General features: G+C 39.8%; 1 protein-coding gene across 1 annotated transcript in view; it reads right to left on the reverse strand.

Moving 5' to 3' along the window:
- LOC309660803 (uncharacterized protein) overlaps window positions 1-6,218 on the reverse strand; it is a 576,745-nt gene that overhangs the window by 366,833 nt on the left and 203,694 nt on the right. The window lies entirely within an intron of this gene.

Raw genomic sequence — 6,218 nt, forward strand, 5'->3', positions numbered from 1 at the left:
TATGTCCTGCCTTACAGAATAGTTCAATGAAATTAACTTCAGCGTGGGGCTCTGATTTCAGTAAGAAAAGGGGCAGACGTAAAAAGACACACCTACAATGATCCACCTGGTTTATTTCTTGGCAAGTTTGAGTATCACATCTTCTACAGAGACTTGTGCTTGTGTTACAGGGGAAGTGGGTGTCTTAAAGCTGTCCGCAAGAAAGCAGTAGCCTAACCTAAATTATTAAATGTCTCTAAGCACCTACATGCATGCATACATACTCTGTAACTCCATAACCATTAGATTTCTGAAAAATAACATTTGACTGGGAGTTCATCAGTCAAAGATCTAATATGATTCGATCATTTGAAGACAAGAGCATGAATAAAACTTAAATTCAAATAAAGCTTTATTAAAAATGCAAATCACTTTCACTATAAATATTAAGGAAGGCTCCACAAAGTTTAACACATCAAAAAGATTGTTTTATTTCTGCAGCTGTGGAGAGGTAGCTAGCAACTCAGAAGAGGAACTCCAGGGTCTCACTGTCTGGGTTCAAATATTTCATCCTTTCAATCCTGAACTTCATCTCACTCCCTGGTAACATCCTGCAAAATATCATTTCTCTTTCCCAGAGAATCCAGTCTGGATTCTAGCTACGTAACCTTGGAAAACTCTGTTTCTCTACACCTAAGTTGCCTAATTTGTAAAACAGACATAAGAGGGTTGTTGTGAGTATTAAACTAGTTAATTCAAGTAAAGTTCTTACAATAATGCTTGGTATATAGGAGGTGACAAACAGAAGACCTTTCACATTGAACTTGTCTCTAACAAGAACTATTACGGTGCATGCTTATTCTATCACTAACTTGCTTTGGCCTCTGCAAGCCAGTTAATGCCAGTTATCTTGCTTGTATGAAGGAAGAGATAGGACTTCATTTCTAACATTCTATATATAATACACATAGAATATTTACATTTCCAGGACGTTTATTGGACTTCAGTAGCACATAAACTAGTTTAAATATTGTTGTGTGTGATATGGGCTCAACAAATCTAAAACAGTCACAGTCATTGAGTAATTGATCGCAAACATTTCTAGTTCAGGTGCCAAGTTTGGGGAAGGCAGAGGTAGCACCATGATAATAAATAATAATAAAATTCTCCTTCCAGCCAGGTCAAGAGACATGACAGAGAACTGTACCCAACATCCTTGTCAAATAGCTCATGAGGGCACTCACTGTATAGAAGAGAGCTGAAAATTCTTCTTGACTGATTACGGGAAGAAAGCCAGGCAAAGTGTCGCAGCGCCAGACAGCTCACCAGAGCGCCCTGGGATAACATTAATTGGACTGGGCTCCCTGGGGAAGAGAGGTGATGGTTCGCAGGGTGTTACTAGGGAGCGAGATGAAGGTCAAGAGTGAAGGGTCAAGTGCTTAGAAATTGATCAACAAAGTTTTCTGTGCTTTGTCAACCACACATCAGTTAGCATGTTACCACCGAGAGGTTAATTTAAGACATGGATGCTTTGGGCTTATATTTTTCTTTCTTATAAAATGCAACAAAATCCCTGCATATACCAACTGTTCACTTCATCTTTATTAAATCAATTAGTGATCCCTCTTAAATTTTCAGCCAGAAGAAACTGAAGTAGAGACAAACAGGGTTTCAGAGAACTTAAGAATGTGTAAATTTAAAGACTAAATACCTCACATTTTAAATGAAGGATATGATAAAACAGCTTGACCAAAGCCATATGACTTAGTGACAGGAGCCAGGACTAAAAATTCAAGTTGCCTGACTCTAAGGTCATGCTAGTCCCATTACACCAAACTGCCTTCACTTTTGGAGATGAACAAAATCTTCACAAGCCAAGATTCAAATATCAAGTTTCTGTTCTATCAGTTACACTCTAGACCATTCAAGCTCTGTGGTTCAAAAGAGATTCAAAATTCCATGACTCTCAAAGTCTTAAATATACCCTCAAAGAATTCCAACACAAGGTTTACTAGTAGCTTTATAGCATATATATCTTGGGTTGGCCAAAAAGTTTGTTTGGGTTTTCCCATTATGGAAAAACCCAAACAAACTTTTTGGCCAACCCAGTAATTCATCCAATAAACAATAATTGTTGTCTTGGAATCATCTGGATTTATTATGAAAATTCTTGAGACTGTTTTTGAGAAAAATAAGCATATAAACAAGGTTAAAAATGGGGTAGAGAAGATAAATCCAAAATATCTCACTTCTTTCTTTCTTTTTTTTAAGAGAGAAATATTACTAATTGGGATTTCTCCTATGTCAATTGAATGATTTTTACCTAATTCACTCTTCATTACAAAAATATGTAAAGATTACAAATATCCCTTTTTAACCTACCGCAATGACAAAAGTTTTCTTGATGCCATTTGGTCGATCACTTTAACCCAGTAGCCTGGCTAAGAATCACCACAATGTAGGGGGGTGTCTGAATGTTCCACACATGTTGCAACTTCTATTATTTTTGTACTTGATGTAACTGAAAGTCTACTAAACCCATGACTGTGTTAATTTTTTTTTTTTTTTCAGGTTTGCCAGGCATATGAGGGCTAGAAAGCTATCCATACTCTCAATAGTGTGTGCCTTTTTTGGAGTTATGGTTTCTTGTGAAAATATATGTTTTGGCTCAGATATTAGCTTGATGCAGCATTTATGATCAGTAATGTTTTTTCAACTAGCACATGTGCCCAAGAAGATCCTGGGAAAATTTCTGAGTGAGCATTGTACTGAATAAATGCTTTAGCATACTCAGTGTTCTAACTGTATACATTTGATATCTCTAACATGTCTAACTCACCATTTCCTCTAAGCAGGGAGAATGCCAACTTTGGTCACACCTGTTTTCAAAACCAATAGTTTTTTTTATTTGCTAAGATTCCGTTTTCTATAACTTCTATTGTTAGTTTCTTCTTCAGTGTTAATTTGGGACCCAAGAATAGCAGTAGATAAACAAGGGAGGCCTAGGAAAACTTATGTAGGGAATGAAAACTGAAAAGCATGGGATTGGTCTAGACCCAGAAGTGGTCACAATGGAACCAAGGATCAAAGGAAAGATGCATACCAAACCAGAGGTCAGTCAATGTCCTGGTGTGAAATCCAGAGAGTTGGAAAGCAGAGGAAGGGAAGAAATGGGAAGCCAGGAGGAAATGAGGTCTCAGGCAGAAAACTGAAGTCAGAGCAAGATTGGGAAGGGGAAGTTAACACACCACCTATCCAAGCAATCAAGAATCAAAGAGGAAGCACTCTTGGGAAGGGAGACTCTAAACCCAAAGTCTGTCTCCACCAGGATTAGTTTTAAATGTTTCCATCTATGGGCAGGAGCTAATAAGCCCGCCACAGAGAGAGACAGGTGGTTAACCAGGAATCAAGAGCAGATCCTGACAATATTAAGACCTACTTTACTAGGATACTTAGAGTGGAATTTTATTCAACAATAAATTAGATAACAAAGATATAACAATGAAGAAAACAGGTAAGATTTCCTACCCTCATAGAGTTTACATTTTATAGAGGTAGGTAAATACAGGTCACGGAGCATAGTTACAGAACACAACTTTTCAGACTTGAAAGGTAACCTAATTTCTATCCTTATCTAGGTCCACTTCCATCAACAGCTATCCTAGCATTTGCTCTAATTAATTCCTGAACTTGTCTCTTTTTTTTCCTTATTCACTTTTTCTAGGAAATTTTTTTTCACATATTCCTTTTCTTTGTTCCTATATTCACTTCTGGAGCCATTCTGGTTTTAAGTTCTCATTCATTTTTTTAATATCTCATGATTCCCATATCCAATTCAAGTCAATATGAATTCAATATTTCTAGGCTCCAGAGAAGACATCAAAAGGAGAAAGGGCAAGTCTCTCCACTCAAGGAGATTTTATTTCTGCAGGAGTCCATATGTCCTCAAGAAGCTGTCAGACCAGGATGAATGTTATGATGGCCCACACGGGAGGCATTATGTACTGTGGTGGTAAAAAGGCTATGATAACAGAGGACAGTTTCCAGATTCCCAGAACAGAACTGAAATCGCTTTCAGTTGGCAGGCATCGGGAAATGCTTAAGAGGAAATCTAATGAATTTATAAGAAAATTAAATTAAATTAGATAAAATTTAATGAGTAAACATGAAATTCAAGAGTAGGGACTGTGTCTGATTTTATCCTCATTTTATCCCTAGTACCTAGAACCAGAGCCTGGAATGTGGTAATAATTTAAGTACACAACAAATATTTGTTGAACTGATCTTGAATGATTGGATTAAATCCTGGACAACTAGGAAGACTTCAATTAAGTAAAACTGGGGCAAACAGAGCAGGTCTTTTCGAAGAAAAGAAAGACACGACATGAGCAAAAATAAGAAAAGAGAAAAATGGGAGCAGAGGGTAGCCTAATTTGGATGAAGTGTTTACAGAAAAGGCCCGTTTGAAAGCTTAATGATTTTATATGAGACTCGCTGGTTTCAGCATCGTGGTGAAAGCGTGTGCCCCATATCAAGGAAAATGGGGGAAGGAGTAAGATAACCAGGCAGACTCAATTCAGATGTCTGGCTGAGTGAGGCTAATAAGAAGGGGCCCAGGAGAGAAGTGTCAGGTTGGAGAGAGCAGTATGGTAGGGAGAGAGCTAGAGGAACAAAGAGTGAGACCCAAGTGGGGAGGAAGACGGGACAGGCGGGGTAGGATCCCAGGACCAAAATCACAGGAGGAAGAACCCTGGGCTGGGTGGACACAGGCCTCACCTCGGCTTCGCCATTAACTATTCGCTTTGGGGGCAAGTCACTTCCTTCTGAGTGTGTTCTCTCATCTGTAAAATGGAGATGAAACCTACATCACACTATCATGTCTACATAAGACAACTTTTGTTAGATACCTGATATATACAGTATACCACCATAAAAATAAGTATGTTTCTACAGAATTATATAGAGAATATGTTTACTTATAGAAAAGACGAATATATAGCAGTATTGGGTTGGCCAAAAAGTACGGAACATCATATGGAAAAACCCAAACGAACTTTTTGGCCGACCCAATACACTGATTTTCTAGGGCTGCTGTAACAAAGTACCACAAACTGCTGGTGTAGAACAACAGAAATGTGTTCTCTCATCATTCCAGGTGCCAGAAGTACGAAATCAAGGTGTTGGCAGAGTTGATTTTTTCTTGGAGGCTCAGAGGGAGAATCTTGCCTCTCTCTTAACTTCTGGTGGTTGTTGGCAATCCTTGGTGTTCCCATGCTTATAGTCGCCTAACTCCAATCTCTGCCTCTGCTGTCATGTGGCGTCCTCCTTGTGTGTCTCTGTGTGTCTCCTTTTCTCACAAGGACGACAGTCATATTGGATTTAGGGCCCAATCTACCCCGCTATGACCTCATCTTAACTAATTACATCTGCAAAGACCCCATTTCCAAATAAGGTCACATTCTGAGGTTCCAGGTTGGCATGAATTTCAACCCAGCATAAGAAGTATATTCCTAACTTATTCTTATTTTTATAATAGCTTCGACAGGCTATTATTATAAGAACTAGGATTTGAGCCTTAGAGGGGAGGGGAACAAAACGGTTGAGGTCCCAGGTCAGGAAATCTGAATTCCATCTATTCCTCTTCCCACGTGTGTAGCCTCGGAGGCTACACCCTCTTTAGTGGTTAGTCTTCTCATCTGATAAACAGGGGGCAGAACTTCAGAGTGTTTGGGGAGTACTAAGCGAAGTAATGCGTGTGATGCACTTTGCATGGTACTGGCCCAGAGGGATGGTGCTCAGCTCACTCTAAGGAGGCCAACCTGTGCTGCAGGTGGCGGGGGGGGGGGGCGCGGGGGGGGGGAAGGGGGAGGGCAAGGTTTCTGCTCATGTGAACGTGACTCACCATTCATCCGGACGCAGGCCGAAAGCACTGCGTGGAGAGCCCCTCTCATCTTTACAACCTAGCACTCTGCCACTACGCTTTCCCCAGGCCAGCTTGGTCAGCGCTAACCCAAGTGACTCGCCACCGCTCTTGATCCAGGTCCCGTGGAAATGCCAGGCCACTGGCCACTGTCCAATGTCTAGCACTTCAGTTTGCCCACCAGCTTTATACACTATATTATTGGACTCCGAAAACCAACTGCTTAATCCTCATCGTCAACTTCTTCTTAAGTTATTTTTGGAAAGAACAATTTAAAATATATGTAAATAATGCCTTAACTTTCATAAATCTGTAATAC

Source organism: Balaenoptera physalus, assembly GCF_965194825.1.
Source record: "Balaenoptera physalus genome assembly, chromosome: 5".
Lineage (NCBI taxonomy): Eukaryota > Metazoa > Chordata > Mammalia > Artiodactyla > Balaenopteridae > Balaenoptera > Balaenoptera physalus.